The 20,131-nt window shown below is 41.8% G+C and overlaps 1 protein-coding gene across 11 annotated transcripts in view; it reads left to right on the forward strand.

Moving 5' to 3' along the window:
* Positions 1–20,131, forward strand: part of Fam110b (family with sequence similarity 110 member B) — a 143,544-nt gene that overhangs the window by 98,278 nt on the left and 25,135 nt on the right. Inside the window, exon 1 of one of the 11 annotated variants that reach the window (XM_029476535.1) lies at positions 16,279–16,502. The exons of the other annotated variants lie outside the window; for them this stretch is intronic. The gene's annotated coding sequence lies outside the window, so the exon portion shown is untranslated. Of the gene's footprint in view, positions 1–16,278; positions 16,503–20,131 lie in introns of those variants that run through there. 11 annotated transcript variants of the gene reach the window in all.

The raw sequence follows: 20,131 nt of genomic DNA on the forward strand, positions 1-20,131 counted from the left end.
ACTTTACCTTCTCCCCACCCAAATAAGACTTTCAAAGGTATTCCAAAACATTGTCTGAGTCTGGAGTGAAGATGCCTATAAGGAATGATTAAGTTATAAGTCATCTCAGGAGGAAAGAGAGAAGACAAGAGGACTAGAAGATATTCTCCAACTCTGAGGGAAGGTAGATGTAGAGACTAGACGACCCTCTGCAGCACAGTGGGGTGGGGAGGATAGACTTAAGATGTTCCCTAACAGAGAAGATAGACATGAAGATGAGAAGATGATCCCCCACACACAGTGAGTGTCACAGACATGGTGACTCGATCCTTGATATACCCCAAGGGATACAGATGTGATGAACGGGTGACCGATCCTCTCGTACTTCTCCGATTCCACTGTGCATTCTCCATAGCCAAGAGCCATTTGGAGACTAGGAAAAGTGGAGAACTGGGAGCTGCAGGTGCTGATATCCCAGTCCTTTGGCATGTTGACAGGCGGACAGAAAGCTAATGTTGCTTTCAGACAGGTCTAATCTCAGGCTTGACTCAGACAAACATGAAGCCCAGCCTAACCTTGAATCTCACATGGTACTTTCTGGAATATTGGAGACATCAGCTGTCCTGAAATTGCTGCTGCCCTTATCCCCAAATATCCAGCCCAGGGCGTGGAGTGTTTTGGTCCCAGTGTTCTCCCTCATCCATCCCGTGACTAGTTACTTCCCTAGCTTCCCTTATCTTAAGTTGCTCTAAGGTTTCCACGTACCCCACATACTTGTCTCACCTCCCACTTCAGCATTTACTAAGCTGCAGCTAATGTAAGAAATTCTTTTCTACTCATTCCAAGAACCTCATTACTTTTTATGCAAGTGGGTTGTTCTGGGGGTGGGGATGTCCACTGTGCATGGGCACACAACAGCATGATGTCAACACATTGAACCTTTTCAGATCCTAGTAGGGACTCCTGGGGGCTAGTTCTGTTTCTGGGGATCTAGCTAACAGTGAGCAGCAGGTTTAGTAGAGCACTCTGCTAACAGTGAACAGCAGGGTTAGTAGAGCACTCTGCTAACAGTGAGCAGCAGGGTTAGTAGAGCACTCTGCTAACAGTGAGCAGCAGGTTTAGTAGAGCACTCTGCTAACAGTGAGCAGCAGGGTTAGTAGAGCACTCTTCTTGTTTATATGTACAAGTATCATCTCGAGGCAACCTCTTTCACTTTAATTTTTTCTACTAGACCTTAACCTCTCTATCATATCTGTATGTCACATCACACCAAACAAAGTCTGAAGCATGGCCCAGAAATCCCTGTTCTATAAATAAATTTTTGTCAGCTGATCAAATGAATTAGTAGAAGCTTAGGTCAGGTACCAAGTTCTCTATAGTCCAGGCACCAAGAAAGACTATAATCCAATTTGACAAAATTACCATAATATTTACAAGAATAATTTTCTACTAAATAAATTTGGCCATGGCAAGAGTCTATGAAAATAGAACTATTGAAGGCCCCAGGGCTTAATTCACTTATTAGTCTTAAAGAAAGACACACTGGCTGTTCCTAACAACAGCCCTGAAAAGGGGTTTCCTTTTCTACAGTGTTAATCCTGCCCAGAGGCTGTGCTGTCTAGGGCTAGGCAGAATGAAGCAGGCTCCATAGGAGGGCAGTGCGGATGCTGGTTGGCTCACACTGTCCCCACACCTGAGCTCCACTTCCACAGTTGTAGAAAGGCTGTCCAGGAAGAAGGTTAGGAATCCTGGAGAGTGGCAAGATGCCCAGTACACTTGACAGGCCAGCAGGCATTTCCACCAGAGACACAGGAAAGTTGTAGTATTGCCAGTGCCAGCAGCCTGCCCTGGTTTCTCCCCCTCAGACTAAATAACACCTTGCAGTCTTCATGCCATTAACCTGCCTTTTATGCAGCCAGCTCCTTATTGTGAGCAGAGCCTGCAGCACATGCGTGCTGAGGTTATTCAGAGTATTCATTCAGAAGCCCAGGGATGTGACCAAGGAAGCTGTAGACACCACTCCCCCTTTCTGTGACCATGCTTCTCTTCCTGTACTGCCAGGGAAACAATTCCCTTGAGTGTGGATACGTGAGGCTCCATGAAGACCCGAAGCTTCTATCCAAAGAAATAATTCATGATTCAAAATGAGTAGAAATTTGTTCTGCTTTTGGATATCTTTAAAAATATAGATTGATCAGAATTAACTATTTAGGAAGCCCTCCAAAGAACATGGTTCCCTATCATCCCTAGTGTTTTGGTGGGAGTAAGATGTAGTGATGTGTATTTACTAGTTGAACATGTTCTAAAACAAAAGACTATTAAGTTCTGTGATTAGGGGAAAAGGAGGAAACCTTTATACAGAAACTTTATGACATTCTTAGCCATTTTTTAATGATAGAGAAAAGGACACTGCTTAAGAATCTTAAAATTTTAAATCTTAAGAAAACCAATGGCTAATATAAGTCTCACAGAAGATATAAGTGTTAGCACCATGATTAAAAATATAAGGTAAGTGTTGCTCGGATTCATGCAAAATGAACACTAAATTGGGATTTAAGCAAAAGCATCTCTATTTCAATGATCTCTTATCTGGTAGCATTTTTTTCTTAAAATTTCCTTGTTATTATACTTTGACAATTTACAATTTTCTAACTGTTGGAAATACAAAGTGGCATTATGTATGAATAGAGTGCAGTCATTGAATCAAGTCAGTTAATGTACCCATTGCCTTATATCTAACTTTCTGGGTGCATGGCTAGAATATATGAAATTTATTATTAATAGTTTTGAAATACAGAGCACTTTGTTAACTACATTTACACAGTGGGATACAATACTAAAAACAAATTCCTCCTTGAGATTTGGAAATCTGGAGAAGGCTTGTTTCTTATTCTGGAAAATTTAAAACATGATTTCAGCTTCATTGTTGGGCAAATATTATGCTTCCCCTTTCCCCCTTCAAATACAGGTTAATGGAGTAGAAAATTAGACTGAAAAAAATACCTTTTTTTCATGTTTTTGAGAAAATTTTCACAGACTGATGATGATGATGAATGACCCAGTTATGCCAGGCAATAGTGGTGCATACCTTCAATCCCAGTACTCAGGAGGCAGGAGTAGGTAGATTTTTGTGAGTTTGAGGCCAGACTGGTCTACAAAGTGAGTTCCATGACAGCCAATGCTACACAGAGAGATGTTATTTCAAAAAACAAAAATAAAGCAACAAAGGACCCAATAGACTCAGATGTACAAACACTTGGTCCCCAGTTGTTAGCTATCTTTGGAGAGATTTCAGATGTACAGACCTACTGGAGAAAGCATGCCCCTAGAATAGGCTTGGAGTATATATAGTCTCCTTCCATGTCCATCACTGTTTGTGCTTCAAGCCTGTAGCTGCCCTGGGAGCTCCCAGCCTCCTGCTGCCATGCTTGCTGCTAAGCCTTTCTACCATGGCAACCATAAGCCAAAATAAACTGTTTTTTTGTGATGTTTGGTCATGGGGTTTTTTCACAACAACAGAAAAGTAAATAATTCAGGTGATTATATACAAACCATTTAACTTATCCATGTTAGATTGTGCCCAATATGTTAAGAAGAGATACAGAAAAGAAAACAAGACTGCATTTGAGGTATGTTCAGGGAGAACGGAGTCTAAAGCACAGTCGTCTAGCAGGGAGCACTTCATGCTCTGTTTAGAATGTTGTTGTTCTCAGTACAGCATTATTTATAATTTCATAAATTGATTGGTCAGACGTTTTACCTGATTATAATAATTCTTAAATTCTTGTTAGGAAGATACTCATTTTGAGTAATGTGGACTTGTTAGTCTTCATAAACTTAATTTTGTGTTTTGTATTTATTTGCCATGCTGAGCATCCCTCCCTGCAAACAGAAATCAGTCTTCTAAGTGCACATATTAATGCTGAGCCAGCCTGAGCCCTCATGTGCCAGGCTGGAAGTCAGAACCAGCTCCCTCCCTGTGTCAGCAGGGAGCTGTGCTCTTCTTTCCTAAGATACTAGGCCTCATTCAATACATTATTATTTGCATATCTTTAATGTGAATTTTAAAATTTTAGTTATCTGACTCTTTAACACAGTAGAGTAGAAGCAGAAACCTTGAAGTGGGTAAGCAGACATTATTGAACAGGTGCTGAGAACCTTTGGACATGAAAGTAATGACCATTACTAGCGTCCAGATTTATTTATGTAGAACACTAGGAATCTAAACCATAGACATTAAAATGCTTGTGCAACAGGTACAAATGATCAGTAAGCAGAGATGTGCAACCAATTCCACTGAGAGTTAATTCCAGGATTCCTCAGATGCCAAAATCTAAAGGTGTTCAAGTCCTTTGTGTGACGTTCTCAACTGTTCACATATATAACCTCTGCTCGCCCTCCTGAGGAGTGCATACACAAACCTACAAACAGAGTTTGCACATAGAATCGGGATGCTTATGTAAGTTGTTGAACTCTGTTATTTTATTTATGGAGAAAATGGTGAGAAAAAGTCTGTACATACTCACCAGTGTGAAGTTTTGTTTTGTTTTGTTTTGTTTTGTTTTGTTTTGTTTTGTTTCAGGCATTTTATGTATAGTTAATTGGATCTATATTTACACATGCATAATTGCTTTTCAATTATGCTATCAAATACTGATTTAAACAAATTGTTTCATCCTGTAAATAAAAGTGATTAGTTAGTTAAAGCTTGTTTTAATCTCCCTTAGTGGCTGACAAGTAGGGATGGAGGGAGGTGTGCTAGGTTCTAACCCATTTGTTTAGCATCTGATTTGTAGGTGACATTGTGTTAGACAAGTGCCATGCCTTATGTAACTGATACAAGTTAGTTAAGTTTGCCCTTGAGTATTTACAGTTGGCCTTGGTTACACTTCAAGCACGAGTCAGTGATGACAAAACTTAATCTTCTTTACATAGTTCTTAAGTACAGTCTCGCTTACAATGAGACAGTTTAAAATTAATATTGACATATCAACAGTTTCATAATTTCTGGGATAAACTACCAATTCATTTTCGTTTGAAAAAAAATCACCTTGTAAAAAGAGAGACTTCCAAAGTTCAAGTTACCAAAGTATGGCCCTTGAGGATATATTAATAGCACTATCAATAAACTGAAACCACCTTCTGGGAGGTGGTCACTTTCTCATGGGGCAGGTTAGTGCTAAAGGTCAGCTGGACTGACCCCGGACTCTCCTAGTACGTTGTGTCTTGTTGCCATGCAACCCTGGGCTAGTCCCTATGATCGATTATTCTTATAAACCTGGGAGCACTTTCTAGCAGTGTGCTTCCTGATGCAGCCTCAGGTGAAGCATTCATCTTCGTGATCCCAAGGTGTGCTCAAAGGTTTCTTTTAAATTCAGTGTCAGTCTGTCTAGGCTGCTATGATTAAGATCATAATCTGCATGACTCCAGTAGCAGAAATTTACTTCTCAGAAGTCTGGAACTAAAGTAATGATGGCAGTAGATTGTCTCCTTTCTGGTTCATAGATGGGCAGTTTTGCTAGGTCCTCACAGTAGACAGAGAGAACTCAGTCCTCCTCATTTTCTTCCAGGGAGATCCACAGGGCTCTGCCTTCCTGGGCTGCTGGCCTTCTGCAGTCCATGCCTGCTAATGTGGTTGCACCAATGACTAAGTTTGAGCCTGGAAGTGTTAGGAGGTCACATGCAGACCACAACAATAAAGAAGCAAATCTATTCCTAGGAAAGATTGGCTAATAAAGAACGCATCCTAGCTAGTAATCCTGAATGTCATTTCATGAGGTTTCCTAGCTGTAATAGTTTTAGGCTCACATCTTATCTGCAATGTTAGAAAGCAGACAGGGAGCACAAGTCACTTAGTGTGTCACCCCCTATTTAAGAAGCCCGTGCCCTTCGTGCCACTTTATTTGTAGATTCAGTGCTTGAGAGTATCTCTTGGTGCCCAGCCATTAGTGTCATCTGGCCACTAATAGTAAGTCTGCTCTGGTCTGACCTCTGGGTCTTTAATGAGCATAGCCTGTCACTTCAGAAGAGAAAAATGTACTAATGACTAAAAGGCTAGTATTTGTACAAAGAGCCTATGCTTGTCTAGCATATGACTATGGTGTGGAGCAGACACAGATGTCCTGATAGAGTTTCTCTATAAGGAAGGATTTTATTATTCCAAGAGACTTGTTCCTAGAATCTATACTAGATCTTACTTAAGCATCAAATTGATTTGTGCTGGATAACTATTTATAATGGTAGCGATACAAGAACAATTTGCATATTTTCATGAAAATCAGAATTTCCTTAAATATACTGTTGTTTATATACAATGTAACTAGCATTCTGAACAGTGTTCATACCACCATTACGGCCTCCAGCACCACAGAAAGCCTTACACTGACTTCAGAAACACTGTGCCTTCTAAGACCATCCTATATGACTGGGGGCTTCTCCCACTGTCTCAAAGCCAAAACAGGCATTTTTCTTATTTATCAAAACAAGTTGTATAATTTAGGTGACTCAACAGATCTCAGAAGTCACAGGTATCCAAACCCATAATCTAGGCTTTTACCTATAAATAAATAGCTATGATAAATCTAATTTATAAATCAGACATGGTAAGAGTTTAAGAACAATGTGTGGAGTAGGATAATTATGACAATATAGCATACCAAATTATCTAAAGATTATGAGTTGTGTATTCTTATAATTTTTTTCTACTTAATCTTTCTGGACTTCAGTCTAACAAGGCACTCCTGTATTTGCTGACAAGGGTTGGAAGAGCAAAACAAAGCAGTGGTTTCATGTATGATGTTCCATAGGGAGAGCTAGCCATAAAACTGAGGTATGTTCTAGCCACTTCCCATGTGTTCATTCAGTTTGCAATTGTGGGAGATGGGTACTGTTTTCTGTCTTGTTAGACATGAGCACCTGAGTCACAGAGAACAGGCGTAACTGCCGAAGTGATGGAGTGTGGCCTGAGACCCTCAAGGTGAAGTCAGCTCTCCCCTCCCCAGATTGCCTTGGCCATGCTATTTCATAGCATAATAAAATCCTAACTAAGACAGTTTTGTTTTAATTTGTAACAGACACCATATACATTGTTGACCAATCTACATGGATCAAAATGTGTGGCTCAACGTGACACTGTGCTGTAAATATTTCATAGCCCACTGGGGTTCCCAGCCCTTTCTGGTTCCTTACAGATGGCCTTCCATTTTCCATTTTCTTTAGGACTAGAGAAAAGACTGTTGTTTGTGTGCATTTTGCCTAGTAAAGACTACTACTCATACACTGCTTTTGTAAACAATAAATTCTGTTCATGAGAACACAGCTATGTCTGCAGTGACTGGAGCTACAGGCAGAGTCCTGGGATCTTCTTGCAGGCTGCTTCCCTCCCCTCCTCGTTTTCCATGCTCACACATATCACTAGTCTTGCAGCGTACCTTGAGAAATTTATTTTACCAATATGCCTTTCAACAGAGAAAAGATTCCAGACAAAAACAGCATAAAATGAAGAAAACAACAGTGTTCATGAACTGTGCCTTCACAGTCAGAAAGGCCCAGGTTGGAATTCTAGCTCAGCCTTTGGCAGGGTTTTGAATTTGGTCAGTTCATTTTTATTTAACAGATACTTATAAACTCTATACCATATACTGTGTTATATTCTGGGGGTGTAAAGAAAAGAAACCAACCAAGCCGTACAAAGAAAGGGACACTAAGCATGAAAATCTGCTAACTTTCGTATCTCCAGAAAATGACCACTTGTCTCCATTTGTGGCGGTGGGGATGTATCTTTTGTTGTTTGTCAACACAAACTAGAGGCCACCTGGGAAGAGGGGATTTCAACTGAGGGAGTGGTTCCATCAGAATGATTGATATAAGCAGAGTTAGTCCTGGGCATGTGATCAAGTGTGAGGTAAGAGAATGGGCTGAGCAAGCTGTGGGCAGCAAGCCATCAAGCAGCATTCCCCTGCTTCATCTTTCTTCCTCCCAGACACTGAAATTTAGTTGTCATGATAGTAAACCACAGATTATCAATGCAATTACATTCCTTTGTTTTTATTCAGAGTATCTCTTCAGGTTTATCATTCTCAAACCCAGAGGCAGAAAGACAGGATAAAGTATAGAGCATAAGGAACCGCTGTTACCCTAAAACAGTCCCAAGCTTCTCATACGGGGGCACTCATGGCACTGGGCATCTGCTGCCCAGATGCAAGCTCGTGTGCCCGTCAGTCATGGCTGAGAAGACCAGAAAGTACAGCTCTCAAACCCTCCTGGGATGGCTAAAAGTTAAGAGTCTCTTTGCCTGTTTTATTTTATAGCACTTTAGTGCAGTTGTGCTCAGAATCCTTTAAGTGATTTGTTTGAGAGGGCGGGGAATCAATAACAGGTAAGCCAATTAGAAATTTTAAGTGAAATGGTTTCTCTAAGCCTGATAAAGTAGAAGGCAAACTGTGTAGGAAAGCTAGTAATGTTCAGTATGGTACTCTCTGGAGAGCCAATACAGAGCAAAGAAGGCTTGATTCAAATGCAGTTCCCAGTGAGATGATGAGAAAGTCAATCTTTAAGAACACATCAGAGGTATTGCTGGATCCTCCGGTAGTACTATGTCCAGTTTTCTGAGGAACCGCCAGACTGATTTACAGAGTGTTTGTACCAGCTTGCAATCCCACCAGCAATGGAGGAGTGTTCCTCTTTCTCCACATCCTCGCCAGCATCTGCTGTCACCTGAATTTTTGATCCTAGCCATTCCAACTGGTAGGAGGTGGAATCCCAGGGTTGATTTGATTTGCATTTCCCTGATGTTTAAGGATGTTGAACATTTTTTCTTTTTTTCTCTCTCTTTTTTTATTAAATATTTTCTTCATTTATATTTCAAATGCTATCCCAAAATTCCCCTATACCCTCCCCCTGCCCTGCTCCCTTACCCACTCACTCCCACTTCTTGTGTTACATCCACCCCAACCAGCAGGAAAGACGCAACACCACGTTGTCCTTCTTCAAGCAGGTTTATTCAGGAACACTTAGCATTTCAATGCAGGAACAGGGATCCCCCAAACAACCCCGGGGCACACCTTAAATACCCTACTGACTCCTCCCAATCACCACAGTCACATAACGGCAGTCAATAGGTTCACAGCACGTGAAGACACCTCAGGCGAGGTGACGAGGCATGGCGTCTGTGCAGTGCAGACGGCTGGGATGTGGCTGAGTCTGAGATAATGAGGAAGTCAGGCACAGGTCATAAGACCTGGCAGCCGTCCCTCAAATCTCCCCCTTATTTATTATTTTGGCAGAGAGAATGCCTGTCTTAGGTTGCCCCCTGCGATAATGCTCCTTACCTGTCATCGGTAGGACAGACAGCAGTGGTCTGGTCCCTGTCTTAGGTTGGTAACACCTCCAGGGAGTCTTACCCATCGTTGACTACTTCTCTAGCAGTCCAAACCACACTTGAGGAGATTGTCCCAGCTCTAGGGCTGCAAAAGCCTGAATCAACAGTGCCTGCACACGAGTATGCCTATTTTGCATATGGCAAATGCACCACAGGGCCATTACTCCTGTGGCAACGCAGATGATCCCCAGCCCTCCTATGCCAGCCCATTCCTTGAGGTCCGATATTGCTGTGACTATGGCAGTGGTAATCTCAAAATCTCTTTTAGGTCTAAACAGTGTCATCACAGATGGAGTTTGCACTGGCCAGGGTACAAATCTAGGCATACGGGTTACCACAGCCAAGGAAAATACAGATGCATTCCAATACATACCATAAAAGCAATTATCACTACTATGATTAATAAACTCATTATCATAACTACCATTATATACTAAAAACACAAAAGGGGACCAAACAGACACAGGTGTAGGCACAAAAGACATATTTTTTCTCGAAGCCAAAACACAGAATTTTCAAACAAATCAGACCCGTTCCAATAAAAACTAGCATTTCCCCAGGCCCCACCCATCAGTATACTTAGAGGTGACAAATCAGTACAGCTTCCATTTACCCCACATAAAAACCATACATTAAAAGGATTATTAGCCCCTCGCTGTGCTAGGCTTTGATATGTCCAATTATAACTTACAAACATTTGATTATTTGTGGAACTGATATATGGAGAAAAGGTAAAATACTTTTTCACCACCCAAGCGGCCTTCCGGGATTGACATCCAGTCCATGAAGGCAAAGAGTCTCGTACACCTCTGCAAAATGGGGCCCAGTGTGGTTGGGGTGGAATGCTAGCATTGCCCTTGGGTATGCTCGCAGGCCAAGTTCCTCTGATCCAAGTAGCATTAGCTCAGGTTGAACTATTAAAAGGTCTATCAAACCACGCAGCAGTCTGATTATACAATTGCACACACATACTATCTTGAGAAATATTTACAATAAGCTGAAAGCACAATACACCTCACAGGGCAAGCTGGAGAGGTTCAATCACCGGTTCCACTTCTTTATCATCAGGTAAAAAGGGTAGCTATAAAGATGTATTGAAGGTAAAGAAATGAGGAAACACTTGAGCAGAATGGGTCAAGGGTAGCAGCTTTGGAAACACCAACATGATGCTCCATCGTAGCTCCTCACTCCTGCACCCTGTCACCATCCACCATCATCACTATTCCCAGGAGAATCAGCATCACACCTCTGGTCATCCTTCAGCACTCGAGTCAGTCGTTCAGGTACCCACAACGCTGGCTGCGGTCCTGGGGAAACACACAAACAGACCCTCTCCCCAAACACTGGATCTGGCCCATGCCATTGGCCATCCAACACGTCCTTCCACCTAACAGTTCCCTTCTGAGATGCATCAGGATAACTGACTCTCTCTGCAGCAGTACAATCAAATTTATCTTTATTTAAAATATTAAGAGTAAATAAGGCTATAAAGGCATTGCCAGGGAGTCACCCTTAGGGCAACTCCCCCTTTTTGTTTTATTAAGCATTCTTTTAAGGTACGATGAGCACGTTCAATTATTCCCTGCCCCTGAGGGTTATAGGGAATACCATGTACAAGATAAACGCCCATCATCTTACAAAAGCTAACAAAAGTATTGGAAATATAAGCAGGACCATTATCAGTTTTTAATTCTTTGGGTTGACCCCAAGCGCCCCATGCTTCAAAGCAATGACCTATGACATGTCAGGCCTTTTCTCCAGTATGCAAAGAAGCAAAAATGACTCCAGAAGCAGTATCAATTGAAACATGAACAAACTGTAGTTTTCCAAATTTGACAAAATGAGTTACATCCAGGGGAGTAACCCTTGTGCGTTAACTCCAAAGGAGGGTTGAGGTAATAAAGGAGCGCAGGCCTGACAGGCCTTCATAATCTCCCTGGCCTCTGCTTGGGTGATCCCAAAGCGAGAGGCTAAAGTTTTAGAATTTACATAAAATTTAGAATGAAAATCATGAGCAAGGTCAAGGGCAGGACATGCCAGAAAAACAGCAGCTTGTACTGCTTTATCCACTATGTCATTACCCTCAGCCAATGGACCTGGTAACCCAGTATGAGCTCGGATATGCTGAACAACGAAGGTGGAGGATCTATGCAATAGCAAATTTTGTAATTTACTTAATAAATCCCCAATGCTGGACCTAAGATTCACCCTACCAACCACCTCCAAGATATCAAGAGCATTAACCACATATTGACTATCTGATATTAAATTAAAGGCCCCTGAATGTTGTTCAAAAACCTTAATCACAATCTGTAATTCTATAACTTGTGGTGAGGCAGGGGGGGAATTGTAAAACTATAGGTGCAGAGCCTTGAACTAAATAGGCTCCGCATCCTGACTTTGATCCATCTGTAAAAATTAGAGGAGCCCCTTTCAATGGTACTCGAGAGATAATCACAGGAAAAAATTACCGGGTGAGCTTTACACAACTGTAAAATAGAATCTTTGGGAAAATGATTATCTATCTTGCCTAAAAAACTGCATCTTAAAACTGCCCAGTCATCTACAGTGGCAGACAACACTTCAACTTGTCTACTATCATATGGTACAATAATTTCATCAGGAGGGGTGCCAAAATGCTGCACACATTGCTGTAAACCCAGCAATACCAATTGGGCAACTGAGGCAGGATAATAGGATAACACTTTGACGGGGAAAATTTTAGGATGGATCCATAATGAAGGAGCCCCTTGCCAAAGGGCTCCAGTAGGTTGATTTTCTGATGGCAAAATACATAATGATATAGGAAGATCACCCTCTCTCCTCTTTAAAGCAGCAATTTGAATAGCCTTCTCTACTAACTTTAAGGCTTCCCTTCCTTCTTCTGTAAGAACTCTCTCTGAATCCAGGGCTGAAGCTCCTAGCAAGATGTCATAAAGAGGTTGCAATTGCTTATTTGTTAGACCCAGATAAGGCCTAACCCATTGAATATCTCCTAGCAACTTTTGAAAATCATTTAAAGTGCTTAGATGATCAGTTCTGATTTGAATCTTCTGTGGAGTTATATATCGTTCTGTTATTTTGCTTCCCAAATAATGGATGACCTTGCCCTTCTGCACCTTTTCAGGGGCTGCAACCAATTGCTTTTCTTTTAATTTTTGGATAACTTTAATTGTCTCACTCCGAGAACCTCAATAGTCCCTAATCTGGGAACCTAATAGTCTCTAACTGAGAACTTGAATCTTCCTACTTACCTCAATAGTCCCTAATCCCGGAACCTAATAGTCTCTAACCGAGAACTTGAAGTCACTTGATATGCACTCAATGATAAGTGGATATTAGCCCAGAAACCTAGAATACCCAAGATATAACTTCCAAAACACAAGAAAACCAAGAAGGAAGACACGTGGATACTTCATTCCTCCCTAGAATAGGGAATAAAATATACATGGAAGGATTTGTAGAGACAAAGTTTGGAGCTAAGACAAAAGCATGGACCATCCAGAGACTGCCCCACCCTGGGGTCCATCCCATAATCAGCCACCAAACACAGACACTATTGCATACGCCAGCAAGATTTTGCTGAAAGGACCCTGATATAGCTGTCTCCTGTGAGGCTTTGCCAGTGCCTGGAAAATACAGAAGTTCATGCTCACAGTCATCTATAGAATGGAACACAGGGCCCCCAGTGTAGGAGCTAGAGAAAGTACCCAAGAGCTGAAGGGGTCTGCAACCCTATAGGTAAAACAACAATATGAACTAACCAGTACCCCAGAGCTCATGTCTCTAGCTGCATATGTAGCAGAAGATGGCCTAGTTGGCCATTACTGGGAAGAGAGGCCCCTTGGTCTAGCAAACTTTATATGCCCCAGTACAGGGGGAAGCCAGCGCCAAGAAGTGGGAGTGAGTAGGTAGGGGAGCAGAGCGAGGGGGAGGGTATAGGGGACCTTCCGGATAGCATTTGAAATGTAAATGAAGAAAATATCTAATTTAAAAAAAAAAAAAGAACACATCAGAGAATAGTGAGAAAGGGGAAAACTGAGGAGTGGTCAGATCTGTTGCTGTGTATACGCAGGGAACAAGAGTAAGGGAGGCCAATAAGAGGAGGAAGGAACACCTCTCAGAGCTCAGGTTCTTCTTGTCTGACCATGAGCAGCATCACTCTTGGAGCCAGCCTGCCATGTTCGAAATATAGCAGAGGCAGAGCAAGCATTTTCTTGGATGAATTATTGAGCATCCTAATGTCTTGGCTTCTCAGTGTCTTGATGTATAAAATGCAGCCTTCCTGCCTCATAGACTTCATAGTAGGAGTTACTATGTCATTGTCCTTGTGATAGTTCTGATTCACAAGAAGCACCCTGTACCAAGTGTTATTTCTGTAATGGTTGTATAATAAGTGCCTCATGAATATGTATATTAGTAAACATAATCTGTATTTATAACTAGAAAGCAGTTTTTGCAGGTTTTTCTTAATTAGTCTGCATTAAGCCTAATAGATTTAGGTTCTCTGATATCTTCATTTCAAAAACTGAAAGATAAATGTACTTTATGTATTTAAAACTTAGATGTATAACCTTTTTAAACATTGATACCAAAAGATATTTGTCCTTATAAATAATTGCGTAATGCTATATATAAGCTTTGCCTGTGGATAGACTCTGGGGTACACCTGCCATTAGCTTTTAGTTTTGAAAGTATTTACCATTTGTCATTAATGTTTTACTGATAACACAATGTCCATAATCCCAAAGGACTTAGTTCATTGTGTTGCTTCCCCACTCTGCTGTGAGCATGGCTCTATGCTGTGGATTTGTACATGTGGTCCACACACACATTCTGTCCTGGAAATACCTTTGCCATAGTGCTCAGGATGGTCAGCTTCTTACAAGCCTCAAAAGCCAGAAAGTCATGGCCTGTCTTCCTTGGATCCTGGATCACACTGTGGTAGCAAGAGATTACCTGCCCACTGTATATGACCATTATCAAATTTGGTTTTTCTTCTTACCCCCTGTGGCCTGCCTTCAATAAAAGCCATAGAAGGTCCATTGAGCCAGAGTCCCCGGATACCAGACATTTCTGCTCAGTAACTTTGACTCACTGGCCCCAGCTCTGCTCCCTTGCTGTCTTCCCTCCTGAACCATGACTTATTTGGAATGGAATCCAGTTCTGTTCTGAATTCTCTTTTGCCTCATTGCAGTAGCTCCTGTAGAAAACCTGTTTTTCCTGAGAGAGATGGGGTGGGGGATAGGCGGAGAGGAAAGGAGAGACAGACAGACAGAAAAGCTCTAGTTTCCAGACATCCTGATCCCCAAGAAGAAAACCAGCTGAATTCCAGGGCACTCAGATTTCAAGCATTCTTCCATCAGGAACCTTCTCATCTATTTGCTAAGAAAGAAGAGATCAGTTGGTGGTCTGGCAGGTATTGGATTAGTGGTAAGAAACATCTTCCATGTTCCATGCTCATGTCTGCACTGATGCTCCTTGTAGAAGTGTGTCCGTACCTTTGTGCTGTACTTCAGGGGAAAAAGGGTGTGCGATGGAGTCCTGAGTTAATATGAGTTGTTAATATGAGCATGGTGATGTCAAGAATTCCAGGGCCTCATGGGAATAACAAAGCCAGGTCAGGGTCAGGGAAATGGTAAAGCCCTGGTTTCCCTGGTTCATGTGCAGATGTTGACTGTACAGAGAGTATCTACCACAGCTTCTGCCTCCTAGGTATTTAGAGCTTCAGATTGCCTCATTGTAGAGAGCCCCTACAGGGATTAGCTAACCCTGCCTCCTCATTCAGCTGTGTACAGTAAACCTGCCTCCTTGTCCAGCAGCATACAATAACCCTTCCTTTTTGCTCAGTTCTTTCGATAGGCCCACCTCCTTGATTCAGATGTGTAAAGGAATTGAGCTTCCAGGCTGCTGATTGTGCATCTCTATCCGTGTGTGACACACTGATTCCAGCTTCTCTGTACCTGTGTCTGTGTGTCTGTCCTTTTTTCCATTCCCTTCTTACCTAACTCAGGCTTCCAGCACACAGCCATGTGGTTTGTGGCAAAGAGGCTTCTGGAAAGACTTCACTGAAGAGAATGTTTTCCTGTTTTCCTATAATTTTCCATTCAAAAGAAGCCAGAATTTGTAGCAACATCAGTTGACATGTCCTAAGTCATTTGCGGGTTACAAACTCTAAAAATCCTCTTTTGAACCATAGAAAGTATTTGAACCACCTTTCTTTTATGGACATAACTTTAGATGTTAGCTTAGTATTGCCTGTGGAAAATGATTCCCCTTTACTACCCTAAAACAAATAATCATGATGATAAATACATAACCCTACTCAACCATATAGTGCTTCTAGCAGTTTTGCTTTTAGATTCTCATTTCACCATTGCCTACAGACATTCTTCTTATATATCCCTTTAAACATTAGAAATTACCATCATTCATGATATTTCTGTGCCTTTGGAAACCAAAAAACTAATACACTGTAACTTGTGTTCCAGCCGCCTGCTGGCTCAAGGTTAACAGAGCCAGGAGGAGGTATGGATGGAACACATGAACTGTCCTGTTCTTCATTCTCAACCTGATTGCTCTTCATTTAAGATTGGAACATCAGTCCATTCCTGTTGCTATTTAAAAAAAAAAGTTTAGACTGAATAATTAATTTGTTTTGCTTTGGTTTGTTTTGTTTGAGACATCGTCTCCTGTAGCCCAGGCTGCCCTCTTGTCTTGCCAGTAACCAAGGCTATCCTCAAGCTTCTGATTCTCCTGGCTCTCCCTCCCGAGTGCTGTTATAGGCATATACCAGCATACTTCTTTTATAAGTAATTAATGTTTAAGCTGATAAGTTTATTTAAGTATTTATAGACGCTCTGGAGGCTGAGAAGTCCAAGATGGCGGGACAAGCAGATGTGGCATTTCGTGATGCTTCTTCGTAGCTTTGTCCTACCACAGCAAGGGCCAAGCACAGTCTCTTCAGCCTATGTTGTAAGTGCAGTAAGCCTTGCTATGGCAGTGGAGACTCATGATGTGTTCACTCACCTAAAGCCCCCACTTCTTTAGACCACGTACTGCTGTGCTGGAGAGTCAACAGATGGCTTGCGGGGATACAAACATTTAGACTCTACCAGAAAGCGGATATGACTCTGTCATGGTGGTGAGTAAATTCCCTGTTGTGACAAGATCTAGCTCAAAAGTAACTTGTTTCTCATTACCAGGAGTTTTTTTTAGAAATTGCTTTAAAAATAGTCTCTCTTCTCTTTGAATTTTTATAGTCTTGTTGGAATCTCTATGGTATATAACAAACACATTGGTGGTAACAGTTCTTCCCACCACTCCATCAGATATTCTCAGGCTGGCCTGTGGAAAGAGTCTGGGCTACACAGATGTAGTTGCTCCTGTCCTTTGCCTGGCACTATGTCCCATGGTTTTTTTGGTTTTTTTTTTTTTTTATACTCATCTCAGTTTATGTCCCCAGAAATCTGGCAAGACAAAATATAATGTCCATTCCTTTACCATCAAGTCAGGACCTATGCTTATATGGTTTCATTTTTCATAGTCATGCAGCCACTATATAGCAGAGCCAGGGGCAGGTCTTACCAACATCAAGCTTATAAGCTCATACTTACATAGTCAAGCCTGGAGCTTGACTACAAACAAGTGAGTAAATGAGTAAGACCTATATCATAGATGTAAATCCGTGACTCCATGGAAACAAGCCAGCTTCCGTAGGAGGCAAGGGCTCAAGGAAAGTGGGGGACGGGGGTGAAGAAGGGCACATGGCACACTTAAAGAAAATAGCCAGACTGCATTTGCTTCTAAGTACTTTGTCCTGTGTAATGCCTTCTTTGCTTTGGGAGATCTCTTGATGAGTCATCATTCTTCACCTTCATCATCCCTCTTTCCTTGATGAACTGTCCTGTAGACTGCGTAGTAATGATGTGCAGTGGGAGATTGAGAGAATAAGCCCACTGGCTGAAAAAGATACTTCGGGTTTGTCTTTGATATTTCAACAAATAGCAGCTTTCTCTGTAATTTATTTTTTAATTGGGTCATGCACATATAAATTTCAGTATTCCATCTCAGAAGTTATTCACTGCCCATCCACTGCGGGCAAGGATAGGTTTGGAGAATTCCATGGTTGGACTTTCAACTCACATCATCAAGACAGTGATTTATTGCCCAAGTGTTATATCTTAAAGCTATGTTCATTTTAAGTACAAGCCTCTGGGATCCTTGAAATTCCCAAGGTGAGAAGAAAGGACTGACTGTACCTAAGTTTCATCTAAAACCTAGAGAACAGTTATTGAGAAGCCCAGAGGGATAGCCATAGTCAGAATCTTCGAGGCCCAGCCCTCCCTGGGGGACACCACCTGGAGAGAGGTATTCCTGGTTAGTGCTGAAGTGTCCCATGTGGCATGGAGGTGCAGAAGGTTGGGGACAGAGCAGAAATGTGCTGCTTTTCTCAAGCAGTTCTATGTATTTGGTGATTTCTATGTTTGAGCTGAGCTGTGGGGTATCTTAATATGTCAGTGTAGCTTCTTGGCTTCTAGAACAGGTCACAGACAGAACATTTAGATGATCCAATTGGTGACACATTAATACAGAAAAGCCAGTCTTGCAATGGGAAAGTGACAGGAGGAGATTGAATGAGACCAGGATGAGGGAAGCCAGGGAGGTTCAATGCACTCCATTGTCAGTAAGTAAACCCAGGGCTGCATCTGAAATTGCCTCATTGATTTAGTAGCATAAGAACGCCTTTGATGTGGGCCCAGACGCCTGGGAGAGATCATCAAAGTAAGGAAATATAATTGAGAGTTCGTGAACATTCACTTCCCAGACTCTAAAGTAGCCATCTGAAAATACTTTACTTACATATGTTTGTAAATATTAGTCTGTATTGTAGACCGTTTGTAAATTAATCTGTGTTATATGCAAAACCTATATCCAAGCTTTGACTCATGTAGGGTTGGTTTTATACTTGAGTTGCTGAGTGAATATGCTAGAAAGCAGTGTTTACAAATCATAGAGACTTTGTAAGGAGTTTGCTTTTAAGTTTTTATCGGTAGGGCAGAGCTGTGTATCCTGGGACTGTGCTGCATAGTTTGTCTGTCCGGAACTTGCCTGTTCATAGTGTATGCTTCTTCCCTGTCCTTTGCCTTGTTTTCTGACTTACACTGGAGTCACGTACACACCGCTCTCACGGTCACCTGTCCTGACCTTTCTGCATATGCCTCTGAGTAATGCTTTGTGCATGTTTATCCCTCATCCTATCTGAATCTCTATGCTGTGGCTCATCTCTTAGCAGCTGCTGTGCTACAGCTTCATGAGCTATGGCTGGACCTACCTGAAGTCACTCTTCTGGGTGAGATTCCCTCTTGCTTGGATGCCAAGTCTCTTTCTTTATGTAATTGTACTGAGGTGCACCCTCATACACTTTCTAGGTAAAAGTATCTAGAGGTCAGTCTCCTTGACTCTCTTCCTGTCAGCAAGATTCTCTATCTGTCCTTACATTTGAAGGATTGTCTGAGTATCACACTAGAGATTAGTCATTGTTTCCTATTTTTAAAAGATCCTATTTCCGAGTTTTGAAGACACATTAAGTGCTGATTTTATGAAACAGCGCTGTCTCGATTCCTGTGTGTCCTGGGTGGAAGTATTTTTCTTCTGAAACTGAGATTTTGCCCCTGACGTTCTCAAGTTGTACAGTGGCTGCCTCACTGTGGGGTGTTTGATATTCTTACTCGCTATTCCTGGGCCTTCCTAAGTTTCCGGTAGTAGTTCTGAAATGCTTGCTTTTGATCAATGTTGTTTCATCCCTAGTGGTGGTTTTCTTCCTTGAATATTGGACCAGCTAGGGGCCCTATTCCTTGTCACCATCTCCTCTGCGTTGGCTGACTTCAGCCATGTTTCTCCAGGAAACACTCTGTTTATTCTTCAAGCTTTATTTTTGAATTATTTGAAGGGTAGATTTCATTTCTGAATTCAATTATTTTGCTGTTTTATGTTTTTAAAATCATTTGCTTTTACTTTAGGGCTTCAGTAGCTCCATGGATTTCTCTGGACAGTTTTCTCGGTCTTTTGAAGTTGTCTTCAAATGTCTTTTAAATATCTGATCTTCCATAGGCCTCTTTTCTTCTGTGTGATTATTGGGTTCTGGCTTTCATGTCAGAGTCTCAGATCGGCAATCCTTTAACACTTTAAGAAATTTCCTGTGGATCAAATCAATCAGAAATCTTGCTGTATGAAGATGGGAGTTACAGATGGCCATATGCATGGATCTAAGTTGTGATAACTAACTTCAGCAGGTGTCCCTCTAAAACAACATCTTCCCAGGATGGGACCGTTTTCTCTAAGAAGCAAAAATTCCTTCCTGTTGTGTGATGTCCCACTTCTTGACCTTAGGCATACTCAGCAAGGAACAAATAAGGTCCCACAGCTGTCTGGATGTCCTTGACAGACTGCCTTCATCCTTGTTCTTCACTCAGAATTTCTGGGAACTGTCATGGAGAATTCCATTACAGCTGTGGTAGGATTGGGTCTCACCCCACCTCCCAGTTGTGTTTGGAGCTTCACAGACTCCATGTTCTCTGCTTTGTGTCCAGCCCTCTTTGTTCCTTTCTTGCTTCCAGGACCTGTCCTTTTGGGACATGGTGCCAAGCAAATGCTCTCACTTTTCACCAGGACCTCATCCAGACACCCCACCTATATTTCTGTTCAGTTAGTTATGGCACGATCCTCCAGTTATGGTAATATTGATTGTCACGTTAACATCTAGAATCATCT

The sequence above is a fragment of the Mus caroli genome, chromosome 4, assembly GCF_900094665.2.
Source record: "Mus caroli chromosome 4, CAROLI_EIJ_v1.1, whole genome shotgun sequence".
Taxonomy (NCBI): domain Eukaryota; kingdom Metazoa; phylum Chordata; class Mammalia; order Rodentia; family Muridae; genus Mus; species Mus caroli.